The following is a 16551-nucleotide window of genomic DNA, read 5'->3' as shown; positions in this document are numbered from 1 at the left end:
CACACACACACACACAATCACAAAGTACAGATTTTAAAAGTTACAAATAAATGGAGAAGAAATGCAACTAGAATATAAAACCGCTAAATTTCTTTTGGAAATATAATCCACTTTACTTTGTCCAAGTTAGACTTAAGAAATTTAACTTTTCTTAAAATAAGCCCTGCAACCCTATAATGCAGACATGTTAATGCTTGAATGCTTTGAAAAACATTTTAAAGTTTTTTCGTGCTTTTTGACTTAATGTGGTACCCTGAGTTAATATAATTGAAAGTAAATTTTAATGATTTTTTTGGCAGTTCAACTAAGAAAAATAATTCACCTGCAGTCAAATTCCACAAAAAATATATATATAAAATATATAATATATATATAAAGAACCAAGCCACAATCATGTGGCTTCCATGAACAATGGAACTGTATGAAATCGGACACAAAGAAAGGCAAAGTCAAACCACCACATAAAATTTGAACAGAACCTTTTCAAAAGCAATCACAAAAATGAAAAATTCATGAAGAAAATCAGGCACGAGTACCATCCTCTGATTCTTTATATAAACACAAGAGACTTCCTCGGTATTGCTAGAAACAGCCCACTGTGCTTAGGGAGAGAAACCAGCATTCTTTCAAGGGTCTATAATTAATAGTCTGATTTACAACTCCAGAAACATCTTAGGAATGCCTTTCTGGATGTGGGACAGTCTTTTCAAAGACTGAAAATGTTGCCCAAATCAGTCGCCCAAAACAATCTAACTCAGAAGAGATGAAAAGTGCACAGGGCATATTCTCGGAGAGAGACCACTTGTGTGCAAATACCGGCACTCTCTACCCCAGATAATAAATGACAAGCATAACCAAACAACCCTACCAGAGGTCACAGGTTGTCTCTCATCTCCCTGAGCAGTGAAAGATGGTGATAGCTGAGCAGTGGCAAGTACATAACCAGTTTCCAAGGTGAGGGGAAGGGTCTAAATAGACTCAACCAAGCATCATCCTTTGCACGCTGCCATGAACCCCACCACAACCCCTGCCAACCCACAGCCATTCCTTCGTTACTGACCTACGTCAAACCCGCTAGGTTTATTAAGCATGTAAACCACACTCTGTAATGGTGATAAACCCTACACAGACTCATTTACTTATCCTAGCCGTGGGCTCGTTTGGGGCCACCCTCTACCTCCCTGAAACTCACATGCAGGAAGTGGCATAAAAAAAATACCAACAGCACAGAGCCACCAGCACCACCTGTCAGAACATCACCCAATCCTGCGGGGGGGTCAGACAGGCATAATTGCCAAGATTTCCATCGTAGACCTTAAGGGCTTGGCCTAGGTGGACACACAGACATCCAGAGCCAAGAGCTGAGCCCCAGATGGGATATAAGACACAAGGAACTGCAGAAGGCCACTCGGGGTCAAGCTGAGAATTAAATCCAGGTAGGAGAGAAGTGAGGGACACGGGGGTAGATTCAGCGGGAGAAAAAGCTCACGGGTAAGATGCGGGTGAGAGATGCACCTACGCTCCCACCCAGGTAGGCTGTTCTTGTATCAGGTGCCCCCACCCACCTCACCCCCATCACCATCTCCCACACAGAGTCCGGCAGCAGATACGGGGGTAAGGAGTGACGGTTCCACAAGCAAGACAGACAAAACCTTACTAAGACCTGGCTCTGCTCTCACAGGCTCACAGATGAGAAAAGCTAGGTGTCTGGTTAATTCTAATTCTGGGTTACAAATGTTGTGGGATCAAGTGGAAGGGTGACAAGGGATGTGCCAGGGAGACAAAGTACGAGGGAAGAGGAGGGCTCGGGGAGACTGGGCGGCAAGAACATGCACAGTAGCCTCCAGATACCAACTCTCGGTGTTCAGGAAATGCAAACGGTCCCGTGCATTTGGAGGAAGCGAGCCCAGGGGCGTGGTTAGAAATAAGGCTCACCCCTGGGCCAGGGGACAGTCCATTTTGTAAATAACCGAAACAAAGCCGGGCTCCAGTAGAGTATGCGATTCTTAACCTTGGGGCCGTGAGTTCAAGCCCTACGCTGGGGTGTGGAGCTTACTAAAAAAATAAATAAATAAAAAATAACCCAAACAAAGCAATAAATCTAGTACATTTGATTAATGGAGGTGCTTCAAGGGAGAAATGTCCTCTCTGAAATTTGGATTAAAAGAAGAAACATCTGCGGCCAGTAGAGAAAATCTGAAGAGGTAAATGAGGCCCAGCAGCCATGGGGCTACCATCACCATGATCCACGGCACCAAGACGGCCATCTAAGGCTTCAGATCCTTTACAAGCTGATAGCCACCTCCCCCTGCTGCTGCCCCCACCCCACTTCCACTGCAGGCGACACTGCCTTTGAGTTTACGTGTGTGCCAGATTTGAATCTGGTGCTACCTCTCTGGTGGTACTTACTCAAACAATCCCGTACCCATGTGAACAGAGACCCACTGGCCTCCCCTGGCCTCCCAATGGGTCATCGCCCTGGCTTTTGGCAAGTTCCGCCCAGAGCTCCCTTTTTAAATACTCCTCCAACCAGAAGGTTCTGTGGCATCTGTCATAGGTTCAAGGCCTGAATGTGGGACGCAACAAGCTAAAGTGTTTATCATCTTCGATGCCCCACCCTACCCCCTTCTGTGCCTCCACCTCCCGCCCAGGGTGGCCCGTTCCCCTCTAACACCCGAGCTTTCTGACCAACCCCTGGGAAAGGCCTGAACAAAAGTCAATTTCGCCTAGAATAACCTGAAGCAAGAGGAGAACACCCTAGGAGTAGAAGGTGCTGGGGAAGTGCTAAATCATGACAGGCCTGGAATTATTAAGAGATCATCTAAAACAAATGGTTTCCTGAATTCATGAGGAGCCGTAGGTATTTGGCCCCAGCTGTTGTGGTCAAATAGCCGAAATCCCCAACTCAGACCCAATGCATGCAGGACCCTAAGACTCCATGAGAAATGACTTTTGCATCCTCAACCACTCTGTTCTTTAAGATTTTATTTATTTATTTGACAGAGAGAGAGAGCGCAAGACAGAGAGCACATGCAGGGGAAGCGGCAGGCTCCCCACTGAGCAAGTAGCCTGATGCAGGGGCTTGAGCCCAGGGCCCTGGGATCATGACCTGAGCCGAAGGCAGACGCTTAACGACTGAGCCACCCACGCGCCCCGATCACTGTACTTTTAAGAGACAAGAGACACTGTTACTCCATATGACAAGCCACGTGTGTGTGTGTGTGTGTGTGTGTGTGTGTGTGTGTGTGTGTGTGTGTGGTACGGAAGAGGAGGAAAGAAAGCCGAGAGGCAAAGGAGAAAGTGTGGCGCAGTAAGATGAGCAAAGCTGTTGCGCAGAGACGGTTACTTACACAGTCAGGTCAGAAAGGAAACAGGACGTTCAACAGTGTTCTCATTAGTGTAGCTGTGTGGCCAACAACCGAAAATCCCAAGGACTCACACGAGTTAGAATATAATAAAGACTGGGGTGCCTGGGTGGCACAGTCAGTAAATCGCCCAACTCTTGATTTGGGCTCAGGTCAAGATCTCAGGGTTGTGAGATCGAGCCCCATTTCAGGCTCCACGATGGGTGTGGAGCCTGCTTGAGGTTCTCTCTCTCCCTCTAAATAAACAAATACATACATACATACCTTTTGGAAGGGGAGCAAAATCCACTGGAAGATTAAGTTCAGCCCAGAAGCCAAAGTCGAGAGAAAAGCTGCAGGGCTATTTGCCGACCCATCAGAGGACAGAGGAACCACACCCGCACCCTTACGCTGCCAGACGCAGGCTCAGGGCGGGACTACATGTACGGTGGATGCCACTTCCCCAGTCTCCTCTCTCTTCCCACTTAATCAATTCTTATTTACTTCGTCCCTACCATGAGAGTAAAGGCTAGCTTGCTCACACAGAAAACAATCAACCCGCACAGGTTGTATTTCAATGTTTCTCTTGCATGTGACACAACAGTCATGCATCGAGTTTACGATGCCGCAGGAGTCATTCCCCAAAGGATCCATCTGACCTGTTCATCCTACAGCCATGATTACAGCTCTCACCTTGGCTAAACGGCTATCCTGATCAGCCCCTTCCACACAGCAATGGAAGGTCATGGAAAGAGGAAATTGGAAAATGTGGATAGCTCAGAGCAACTCATTATCTATCCTGTAAAAAAAAAAAAATCTTCATCAGTGCACGACTCACACCTGAAACCCCTCTCCTAGGCCAGCCACCAGGGTTTCTCACACAAAACAGGAAAAGGAGCTGAGGGAGAAGAGAGAACAGTTTGGGGGAAGGGTCCGGGGTGCTGACTTCAGTCTGGGCCAAGGCCAGCTGGAACAGGCAAGCACAGAAAAGATGCAGATCGCAGCTTCCCGAGGATGAGCCACTGTAATTAAAAGCTCCCGGAGAGGCGGAGGGGAAAAGTGACCAATCTATAATGTAAACTCTGGAAGCCACCTCAAAAACTAAAACGCTCTTCAAGGTCATCTTGAGCCCTTCCCAGTTACTTAAGAACAGCCTGACAGATGCTAATTAACCCTCCTGATTCCACAGCCCCAAGGGAGATCTAAATGTGTTTAACTGAAGAGCACTTTCAAGCTGCACGATTCCTGGAGCTCAAACAGCTTTTTAAAGGGCCTTCTGAAGAAAAGCATCCTGACAGCATCAGGGACTGTCCTAACGTAAATGGACCACAAAAGAACCTCTTTGGAGAGGAAGCAGCAATAGTGGAAAGAATATGGGCTTGGAGAAAGATCTGGATCCAAATCCCAGATCGAGCATCGACCAGCTCTGTGAGTGAGCTGGAGACTACCTCAGTTTCTCTACCTAGACAAAGGAGATTACCACCACCCGCACCACAGATTACGCGGGCAAAATGCCCCACCCTATTCCCAGTCGACAGTGGGCTCTAGTTATAATTTGTAGTGCGCTGTGCACTGTGGTATGCTAGAAAGTACTGTAGTTGCTTGTAATTTAGAACCTTCCATCTTTTGTAACCACCCACCAATCCCAGCCTCTCAGGACATGCCAACCACTGCAGAAAACACACTTATATAGGTTCTCTGGGCCTCACATTCCAGACTGTAAAATGACCAACACGGTTGCCTCATCCTAGCCAGCAAGGTGGGGACGGAGCCTCTCAGGTGGAAGCTTCTCGCGCTCCAAGTCACCTACCAGGCTCCCTGCTTGGCCCTTGCTCGCGTCCACTCACTTCCCCAGAGCCTACTTCAAAGCCATCAGCCTCTGTCGGGGTTCTGAGCACCTTCAACTGTATTCTCATCTGTGAATCTCAGTAACAAGCTGCATACTTCCTCTTTCAAGGTCGGAAAAACAGCAAGGAGGCCCAGGGTGGTTTCTCTACACGATGAAATGTTAATGAGAGGACTCCATCAGCTTAAACAGTCAGATGATTTTCAAAATTATAAACCCTTGTTAGGGTCAGCGCGGTGTGTGGTGGGGAGGGGCGTGGTACCTTTCATGCTTCATTTTAGAAGAAAATGGTTCTTAATATGCACTTTATAGATGGGAGAGCCAAGCTGCCGCAAATCACACAGCTCCAATCTTACCTTCCCCTTTCCCTCCTCAACCTCGAAGGAGCCTCAGTAGGATTGGACCTGGTCTCCCTAAGATAGGAATGGTCTCCTTGGTACAGGAGATGCCTGCTTATTTTCCAGATTCATGCATTTAGAAAAGATAAATCTTTAACTACTTATCTGTCAGCAAAAACATTTATTAAAAACTTGGCTTGGAAAACAAAAATCAACATATTTTTTAAGAAAGTAAGATCAGTTTGTCTGTGGTAGAAAAACGGAACTTTCTCACAGATGTCATCCACAAAGATGGCGACATTTGCTCAGATCTCAGTATCAAAAAAGAGAAGGATAACACTGTTTTAGCGAGGGAATCCAGGATTAAGGGACATGCCTAAGCTGTCACTTGTTTTTAAATTGTTCTGAAAAAGCGCTAGTACCCAAAATCTATAAAGAATTTATCAAACTCAATACCCAAACAAATAATCCAGTCAAGAAATGGGCAGAAGACATGAACAGACATTTCTCCAAAGAAGACATACAAATGGCCAACAGACACATGAAAAACTGCTCAACATCACTCAACATCGGGGAAATACAAATCAAAACCACAATGAGAGACCACCTCACACCAGTCAGAATGGCTAAAATTAACAAGCCAGGAAAAGACAGATGTTGGCGAGGATGCGGAGAAAGGGGAACCCTCCTACACTGTTGGTAGGAATGCAAGCTGGTGCAGCCACCCTAGAAAATAGTATGGAGGTTCCTCAAAAAGTTGAAAATAGAGCTACCCTATGACCCAACAATTGCACTATTGGGTATCTACCCCAAAGATACAAATGTAGCGATCCCAAGGGGCACCTGCACCCCAGTGTTTATAGCAGCAATGTCCACAATAGCCAAACTCTGGAAAAACCCAAGATGTCCATCGACAGAGGAATGGAGCTGCCCAGCACAGCTCCTTTGCTCCTAAATGTTGGCAGAAACTCTGTCTTAAGGCCCACGTTCCACCAGTGGATATTCTCTCTCAAACTACCTCTAACCTTTTTCTGGGGTGGGGTGCTGGGAGGAGACTAACTTTTAGCCTAAGTCCTGTGTTTAAGGGACAACAGAGCTAGGCAAGCTGCCTGCATCAGTTAATACCTTGGAGGGCAACATCCGTGGAAAGTGAAAATTCCCAGAATTGTCCACCTGGGCAAATAGGCAACAGGCTCAGGCCTGGAAGCGGGGCAGAACCTGAGTGAAAATGGGAGAACATTTCCTTGGCTATCTGACCTAAGAATGACCCTAGGCTCTGCTTTGAGAGTCAGCAGGAAGGGACAGACAGAGCCTGGGATCGGAACCCTGGACTGCCAGTCAGCAGAGGGTGTGACCATGGGGAAGTCACTTCACCCTGCAAGTCTTCACTTCGTCATCTGCAAAGGGCCCTGCTGATCAGGTGTCAGCATGACCATCGCTTCTTCAAGGAAGAGGTCTCCAAAGGGTCAAATCCCTCAATTCTGCACACTAATCATAGCATGGACCTGCTCCTTTAGTGGAGCTTGGCTGGATGTTCACACATGTGTGATTATCTGATTAGCCCTTGAGTCTGTAAACTTCATTAGAGCAGGGACTGTGCATTTTTTTTCTCACAGTTCTGCCCCAAACTCCCACCACAATATGCAACACATAGTAAGTTTCAAATTAACATGTGTTGATGACTGAATAAATGATTAATTGAGCTCGTGAATGTGAAAATGATCTATAAAATAAGCAGCACAATGGAAGCGTTTGTGATTATTACTTGGTGTGGATGATGACAAGAGAATTAATCCTCTTAGCTGCTGGAAACCATTCTGCTTTCATTTAAGGAACAAAATTGCTGCATTTGAAGGACACCATAAGGAGAGGGGCTCTTACAAGCTATCCCATGGTGCCCCATTTCAGGATTCTCTTCATGACCATGCCAAAATACCCAGCTCATCTGCGTTCAGAAGCAGTACTGCTTTATTCTGATCCATTGCTGGTCACTGTGGGAGACTTGGTTGAGTCATCTGGGCATTTTAAAAAGCAAGAGGTCTACCGGCTAAATCTGCTGGGCATCTGGTATTGGACCAAAGACAATGCATTCTGGACATGGGCTAGGCTGAGAAAAGCACCCCAGGGCCCACCAACCCCCACGTTTGGTTGAATCCAACCCTATACCCAAACTGCCATGGGCATCAGGAGCCAAAGGAAACTGCAGTGGCCAGAGCCCGGGAGAGCTTGCTGCCCCATGCTGATACATTCATGGAAACAAAGGCCTTCCAAGTTGCACTGAGCTGGTCTGGAGATGGAAGGCCTTTATGCAGGTTTCCAAGGAGATGACTCAGATGCTGTTACCATAGAAACTGTTGCTACCATCTATTGTCCATCCACCCCTTGACCGAAAGGCAAGGGGGGTGTGGTTTGATGGAGAAGGAAACAAGAAGAGTTGGATTTAAGTCAAGATGAAAACACATATTGAGATGGGTCCCCATAAAGACCTCTACGATACGTATAAGTAACAAAACCTCCAGTGTCCCAAAGAAATGAATCTGGGACATGAGTGTTTATGGTGTGATGTTATTTGTGCTGGGGTCAGAGTGAGTACCGTGGCACATGAAAATGACCTCCACCCATCTGTTGGGTCCTGTCATCAAGGCTCTCCACAGAAAACACTTGGGTATAAGGGTCATCAGCACGGTCCAGGCCATGATCCATGAAGATGTAGGACTGTAAGGAAATGGATGTAAGCTGCCTATCCTTTCCCCTCTTTCCTGCTGAAGTGTTTTTTTCAGGTAAAAGGGGGACATATTAGAAGTCCCTCAGAGTTTTGCTACTATGTCATAATCTTACCACCAATAAAGTGTTAATTTCTGTTTAATCTAATGAGAGCAGCTTATGGGTAAATTAGACAAGTTCCATTAACAATAAACACATAGAAATGCATAAGGGTCATGGAAGACATAGTGGATTTGGCATCGAGACTGAAAGAAGAAGAATCTGAAGGTCTCATCCCTTATTATATGCATGACCTTGGGCACTTTGCCTGCTGAGTCTCAATTACCTATTTTATCCCACGGGGATAATAATTGCCAGTCTACTTCATATGGTATAAAGCCTCATCAAGGAATTGTCCTCTTGTGTGTCAAGTACCATGGCGTTGGTCACACCCATACTAGCAAAAGGCTTTTAACTTCAATTACTCCAGACAGGACTGTTATAACTCTTTTTGTGTTATCCAACTTTTTGTTTAGAAAATAACTGGTACCTAGCCAATTACTCTGACATTAAAATTACAGGTGACAAAATGGAGTAAGTCCCCGCAACGCTTTCTGATGATTTTCTTATCTAGCCTTCTGATTATTTTCTAGTCAGATCATATGCAGGCATCAAATCTGATAATTAGGCCTCTCTTTTCCCCCAAAGTAGTCTTGGGAAGTCAAATTTCAACTGAGAATAAGCTGTTGAAGTTAGAGGAGGAACTCTCTGGAAGAGCAGGGATGATCCCTAGATCCTGTTTTGGGGGAAAATAAGGCATCAGTCTGGCAGGTACATTGTCGAACACCATACATTGAATTTAGGGTAGTGAATGGGAGTTGGGAAAGATCCAGGTCCAGAAATAGAATGAGAGTAGTAACAATTCAGTGCTGTTACCCCCATCTAGAAAGTCTTCATGTCTTCCACACCCTTTAGAAAGCCAACGCCAAGTGTGAAATCCATCCAACAAGCACTCGCCAAGCTGCCAGGTGGACCTGCAGTCCTCCAAATTTGCTCCAGGAAGTGAGCGCCACAAGTCAAAGGAGGCATTCAGGTGCACCGGATAAGACAGAGAAAAAAATATGCAATTCAGTTCCGCCAATTCTGTACAAGTTCCTTATGTTTTTCTTTCAAATAACACTGCTGTGCATTGTTGGGATACTCTTAGGAACACATGTCTTGATGTATCACTGGACAGGAGGGACTAAGAGAAAGAGGCAAGAGGAGCAAATGCCCTTCCAATCATGGATGGGTGGCATTGGCTAACCCTACATGCCAGGAGGGAAGGCACCACAAGAGAGAACATGCTAGGTGTTCTAGATCTTGGGTGTAGGTCCCTCTTGATAACGATCGGGAACACAGCACCAAGCCAAGACCACATAACCAAAAAGGGGTCATTGAAGGACAGAGGCTAAAGGGACTAATGCCCTTGGTTCCAGGAGGTGAGACTCGCCCTTTGCTTTAGTTTTAAATAGGACTCCCACAAAATGGCTTCTGGAGCTTTAAAAATCCCTGATGCCCACAGTTTGCCCAACCTAATAATGGATGGCATTTCTCCTCAACAACAGCTTCACCAAGGCAGATTTCTCCAACAAGAACAAACTGGTCAAGCTCTCCACCAGATCTCCCTTTGACACACTACACAGCATGGAGAGAGCTGGAATGTACCTGACATATCATACACTGTTATCCTGGCTTCTGCTTTTAGAGTTAAAAAGACTGAGGCCAAGAGAGCCAGTGAGTGACTTATCCTGAGGTCAAGAGCCACATAGGAGCAGATCCCGGGCCAGAATTACATTCTCTTGCCACTCATTGCAGGACTGCTTCCAACACATTATACTGTTATCAACACACGGCCACCTTAATCCTCCTAAGCATACTAACTTTATCTCAGTTAGACTAAAATCTCTGACAGCAAGAACTGTATCTTTTCCTAGTAATTTTTGGCCCTCATGCTGGAACACCCAGAACCGAGCTAAGGTATCTAGGAGGAATGCTGAAGCATCTCCTGATCAACTCCCACTTCACTCTTTTCTTAATGATCTGGTTGTGCTCTGCTAGCAGCACCAAATGCCCATCTCCACCATGACATTCATCATTCCGGACTGACCTTGTGCATTGATTTATCTTTCTCTTGACTGGACTGTACCATCTTTAAAGACAAGGCTGGACCATGTCTTACTTCCTGTGTGCATCTCAATGCCCAACACCTATCAGGAACTCAAAAAATTTTTAAATTAAAAAAAAAAAGGATTCTAAAGCAAGGCTCAACCCACCCATACACATCACAGAAGTCTTGGCTATTTCTGGGGCACAGGAATTATCACTCTACCCTCCCCTAAAATAATCTCTTTTCTTGGCTCCCAACTCTTGACCCTTTGGGAAGAATTCTAGCCACAAGGGCATCTGGCCTGCCATCTTTAAGACATCATAGTGACCAAGAACATCTTTACCCCCGAAATGTTTTAATGTTGTATAAATAAAATGCTTTAATGAGCTAGCTTGTGAAGCTAGGTGTGATCTTTTAAACCTTGATAGTTAAAGAACCCATCATCACCTAGCAGCCCATTAAAATAGCCCATCTGGGACCTACAGAAGAAAGATCACCGATTCCACTGCCAAACTCCACTGCCAGAAAGAACAGAAGTGTCACTTGACTTACTCTAATGACACTATGACACACTCGAAAAGCAAGTCAGTATCTGGACCCAAACAGATGCTCTCAGTCTGACCCATTTCTCTTGATTCGTTGGCAGGATGTGAAAATGTCTCACTCACAAAGCAAGGTCTAAAAAGCAATGGCTGATGGACATCTGGGTTGTTTCCAGTTTGGGCCACTACAGTTAAAGCTGCCATGAACATGCGTGAACATGCACTTGCAATTCTCCTGGGGAAATACCTAAAGGTAGAAAGGCTTGTCCACATGGTAGGTGTATGCTTAACATTTTAAGGAACTGTCCAACCGTTTTCCAAAGTGGCTGTACCTTTTTCCATTCCCGCCAGCAGCAGGTGATGGTTCCAGAACTTCCACATCCTCACCAACACTTGACAGCATCACCCTTTCCGATTTTAGCTGCCCTTACAGTGAAGTGGTAGCGTCTCACTTTGTTTTAACCTGCATTTTCCGAAGTACTAACGATGCTGAGCATCTTCTCATGGTCTTGTCATCTGTAGACCTTCTTTGGCTTAGTGTCTGTTCATATTTTTTGCCCGCCTTTTAAAATGGGTCGTTTGTTTGGTTACTAGTGAATTTTAAGTCCTTTACGTGTTTTGGATACAAGGTCCTTATACAAGAATATCTATAGCAAGTGCTTCCCTTATAGACCAATTAGCCTATTGATTTCCTCTAACCGTTCCCTCACCCCACCAAACTCTCCTCCCCTGCTCTGGTAACATCACAATCTAAACATTTAAGCTAGGGAACAGGCAGCACTGTCTTCTAAGCCCCCAGGATCCTGTCTAATCACAGTTAATCGGGAAGTAGCATGTCTTCTCTAATCCCGGACTGTTGCTCCAGTCTGCTTTGTACTCACACACTCTGAGGAAGAGCGAACCTAAGTATGTTTCTTTAAAGATACGCTAAACCTTGGGATGCCTGGGTGGCTCAGTTGGTTAAGTGTCTGCCTCTGGATTTCCGCTCAGGTCATGATCTCAGGGTCATGGGATCAGGCCCCGCATCAGGCTCTGCGATGAGCATGGAGCCTGCTTGGGATTCTTGCTCTCCCTCTCCCCACCCACACTAACTTTAAGCCCTTCTCGGCGGGGAACATCTCAGCCCCCCACAGAACTTTTGGCAAAGTCTAGAGACATTTTTGCCTCACCCAGCTGGGTGGGGAAAGAGTTGTTCCTGAGCCCTGGTAGGTAGAGCCCAGAGATGCTGCTAAACATCCACGAAGCACAGGTCAGCCCCCACAACAAAGAATTATGTGGAAACCCTGCCTCAAAACCACTTGCAGATACTGTTTTTAGATCAAGCAATACAGTGCAAATGAAATACTGACGTAAGAGCAGGAAACCTGAGGGGACTCTCTTAGCTCTGTCACTAACTAGTTGTGTATCCTCAGGCAAAGCAACGAACCTCTCAAAGTCCCAAATTCCTCATCTGTAAAATGCAAGGGCTAACCTAAATTACCTTTAAGTTCTCCTCCAGTTGCAAAGAAATACAATCCTAAGACTCTTTATTCAGAACCACACAGAACTTGGAGCTGCCATGAAATGGTCCTTAGGTTTTTAATACTTCCAGGTCAACAATATGGGGACGAAGGTTGGATAGAGGGAACAGTCTCTGAGAATGTGTCTGACAGAGGAGGCTGGGGACCAACGGGTGGTTGCCATGGGCAAAATGGGAGAAGGGGAGAGGGAGGTACAGGTTTCCAGTCATGGGATGAAGAGGTCAAAGGCACAGCAGTGGGACCACAGCCAACTGTCCTGCAATATCGCTGTACAGTGACAGACAGCTGCCACACGTGTGAGCACAGCGGGACCTACAGTTGTCAAATCACACTATACGCCCGAAACTCACATAACACTGTGTGTCAACTATACTTAAAAAAAAAAAAAAAAAAAAGATGGGGCTCGACTACTGACCTCAGCAGGGACCTTGCCTCAACAGAGAGGGGGGCAGATGACCCAGGCTGCGGGGACCTTCCCAACAGATGCTCCCTGAAGAGAACCTGGGCCCTCGTCTGCCCTCCATTCCACCCACCGGCTCAGCTTCAATGAGAAACATGAGTTCCACTAAGCCCAAGTCTGACTCTCACCGCAGAGCAGGTGAGAACCTTCCAGGGCCCACGTGCCGAGCAGAGCCACTCCCCAGCTCAGAAGCGAGATGGTATCAATGACACAGTGTCTTTAAAAATCCAGACAGGGCTCTGACAGGAGGAAAAGTCAGCTCCTGAAGGACCCCGGGACTCACCTCAGGAAAACAAGAGGCTTCCCTGTGGGGCCGGGCAGTTCAAACACTGAACCTGGATCAAGTTTCTGTCACTCATGCCCTGTGGGGCGAAGAAGATCCTGCACCAATTCTTGCAACAGCTGTTGTGCAGGTTAAATGAGATTGGAAAATTGCTCCTATGGGTCTCGGCAAGAATGCACAGACAGCGAACATCTCAGACAGCCCAGGGGTAAAGTTCTTTCATTTCAAACCAGCTAAAAATTAGAAACATTAATTAAGACAGGAGGCTCACCAGGAGCACCCTGTCTCTCAGAAGTAATCCCCAGAGCAGCCTGTAGATATTTCTGGTGAAAGCATCATGACCTCCGCCATAATGGATGGAGAAAGAGGGGAAACAAGGCCAGCCCCAGTGGGGAAGAGAATTTTGCTCTTCCTGCAACAATAAGGAAACTGTGCACTCCTTGCTCCTTTCCAACAGGGTGAGGCAACAGTCGGGACGCATTATTCACCGCCGCCACCTCTCCACCTGTGTCTTCTGTGGAGAGAAAGGAAGGTATCCCTCAGGACACCTCACCACGGGAAAGCAGGGAGCAAAAGTGAGACCCAGAATGTAGGAAGTGAATGCCTTGGCCTCTGATAGGAAACAGTCTCGGGCTGTGGCCCGTACCCGTCGCCCCCCACCTTCGCCCACCTCGTGTGCTTCCCACGACCCCAGCACGTGGGGGACTCTGCGCAGCACGCTTTTACTCCTTAGTCCCCTGTCGGCGGCCACTTCTCCACGGCCGAGCCCAGGGAAAAGCCCCTGCAGACGCTTCCGCAAACTGTTTAAGCAGGCTGTCAGACCTAAATAAAGCCGAGGGCACCATTCATTACCAGCTTGAACAGGGAGAACGGTAGGCTCCGCTAGTGACACCTGTAACTTGGAGTTAATCAGGCTCCGGCACCGCCTGCTGGGGGCGTGGGGGCGTGGGGTGGCGCATGTCAGCTCAAACCCAGAGCAGCGTGTAAAATCAAGTCCCCTCCATTACATTGCTCATTTCACTTTTTCTCCTCTCCTTCTGCCTTCCCCCTCCTTCCCCGAGACCAATTAGCAATTAAAGTAGGAATTTTGACATTCACTGTCGAGTCAGGGTTCTCCCACAGGATTTGAGCCTTACGTCCACTGGGTGCCCTGGGGTGCTGTGCCCCTTGGCTCCCGGAGGTTGACTCTTCCAGCGACTTTTTTTTTCTTTTTAAGATTTTATTTATTTGACAGAGAGAGACACAGCGAGAGAGGGAACACAAGCAGGGGGAGTGGGAAGAGAGAGAAGTAGACTTCCCGCTGAGCAGGGAGCGCGATGTGGGGCTCAATCCCAGGACCCTGGGATCATGACCTGAGCTGAAGGCAGACGATTAACCAACTGAGCCACCCAGGCGCCCGTTCCAGCAACTTTCTAAACGATGACTCACAACATCTCTAATATCGTAATCACCTTTTTATTTGGCCCACGCCTTTGCGGGTTGGGAATGTGGGAGAGGCTGGGCTGACAGTTCCTGTCTGGGGTTCTCGTGCCGTTGCCATAGGATGTTGGCTCAAGCTGCACTCATCTAAAGGTCAACCTGGGCCAGGCGTGCAAGATGGCTCTCTCACAAGGCTGGCGGATGACACTGGTTACTGACCGGGAGCCCGGCTGGAGCTGTTGACCAGAATGCCCGCACGCGGCCTTGCCAGCCTGGCTGGAGCAGGCTAGCTGGACTCCTTGGCAGCTGGGTCCCCTCAGAGTGAGGGACAGCTGTCTGGTCTTGTTTTGGAGCTAGCCTCAGAAGTCTAGTACTTCCACGGTGTTCTATGGGCAACCAGAGAGTCCCTAAGGTCAGCCCAGAATCCAGGAGTGCGTAGTCACAGACCCCATCTCTCTCCATGACAGGAGTGTCAAAGATTTTGCAGACAGGTTTTTAAATCCCCGCACTGACCTGTTTAATTTTTAAAGTCCCTGACCGCTTGGGGTCAGGGACTAGGCCTCACATACCATCCATCATGCCTCGCAGGGCACCTGGCTTTTAGGAGATGCTCCGTAACTAGAAGCTGAGTGAATGAGCAAAAAGAGCAAATGAGCTTCCAGAGTAAGGATTTTTTTTTTTTTTTTTTTGAAGTCAAGTTACTTCCCTGGAGACTCCTCTTCCTCCTCCACACTGCCACAGTGTGGGTACTATATCCAACTTTCATGGGATGGTGGTTAGGAATAAACGCAATCATTCATGAGGACGGATTTTCCTTTTCCCTTAGTTGTTGGGAAAGACTCGAGATGGCACCACGTGGCCGGCCCTGTCCACAGAGCTGCACGGCTTGCCCTCCTGCCCACGCTGAGATAGGTCACCCTGTTTGGCTGTCTCTCTTTCCTCCCTGCTGCCTGGTCAACCCTTGGCAGCCTGTCTCCATCTCCCGCTCCTTCTGCATGAGCAGCGCGGGGATCAGAAGCTGGTGCCTTACGGCATATCTGTCTCTCCCTTTCTGCAGGCTGGCCTGGGGCAGGCTGCTCCATCCTCCTTGGTCTGGGCTGCATCTGCACGAGGAGGATAAGACCCGCCCCACATAGTTGTGTTGAGGGTGAAACGCGCCACCGTGCGCTGCGTGTTCAGGTGACAGCAAGTATGGCACAAGTGTAATTAGCTACAGGCATCCGCCCCGCCTTCATGGGTCCCCTTTCCCTCCGAACTCCATGCTCTACCCATAATGAACACCCTTCAGAGTCCAAAACATGCCACGTTTTCTTTCACTTCTGTGCTATTCCACACGCAACTTCCTCCTACGAGGATTAACTTAAAGCCCTCAGACCGGCGACGGGCTCATGCTAAGTACTACCCCAGTGTTGGCAATTAGGGCTCTGCCTGAAACGTTCTTTCCCACCTCTCCTCTGCTCCCCTCTTTGGCTAATTCCTAGTCATCTTTCCAGTCTTAGTTCAGATGTTTCCTTCCAAGCTTACCCTCTCCCCCCAAACCCAGGTCAGGTGTCTTTCCAATCAAGGTCCCTGCTGGTTCCTGTGCGTCCTTCTGTAGCTTACAAAAAGGCTCCCCTTCCCCAAGGCAGCATGTGTCTTGAGAGGGGGATGGACTGGATTTCAGCCTCTACTCACTCCTTCAGCCAAGAGCCAGTGAGCAGCCCCACCCTACAAAACCACGCACAGCTGCCCTGCTTCTGGTGAGCACCCACTGCATTCATCACACCCCAGTGCGATCAGCCCTTGTCCCTCCAGACGGAGGACTCCACAAGGCCATGGCCACAGCTGCTCTAAATGAAATCTCCCATACCTAATATACCACTCTGCACTTAATAGCTGCTCAGGAAATCTTTGTTGAATGAATGAATGGACCATGAAGGACAGACCACGGCCTTGTATTCTTCCCCC

General features: G+C 47.6%; 1 protein-coding gene across 16 annotated transcripts in view; it reads right to left on the bottom strand.

The window, feature by feature from the left end:
* Positions 1–16551, bottom strand: part of LOC112839198 (carboxyl-terminal PDZ ligand of neuronal nitric oxide synthase protein) — a 279718-nt gene that overhangs the window by 107488 nt on the left and 155679 nt on the right. For 2 of the 16 annotated variants that reach the window (XM_073884030.1, XM_073884031.1), the window contains exon 1: positions 3630–3753. The exons of the other annotated variants lie outside the window; for them this stretch is intronic. The gene's annotated coding sequence lies outside the window, so the exon portion shown is untranslated. Of the gene's footprint in view, positions 1–3629; positions 3754–16551 lie in introns of those variants that run through there. 16 annotated transcript variants of the gene reach the window in all.

Source organism: Callorhinus ursinus, unplaced genomic scaffold (assembly GCF_003265705.2).
Source record: "Callorhinus ursinus isolate GAN/ISIS: 27379988/994484 unplaced genomic scaffold, GSC_fseal_2.0 scaffold54, whole genome shotgun sequence".
Lineage (NCBI taxonomy): Eukaryota > Metazoa > Chordata > Mammalia > Carnivora > Otariidae > Callorhinus > Callorhinus ursinus.
This window is presented reverse-complemented; position numbering and strand designations above follow the sequence as displayed.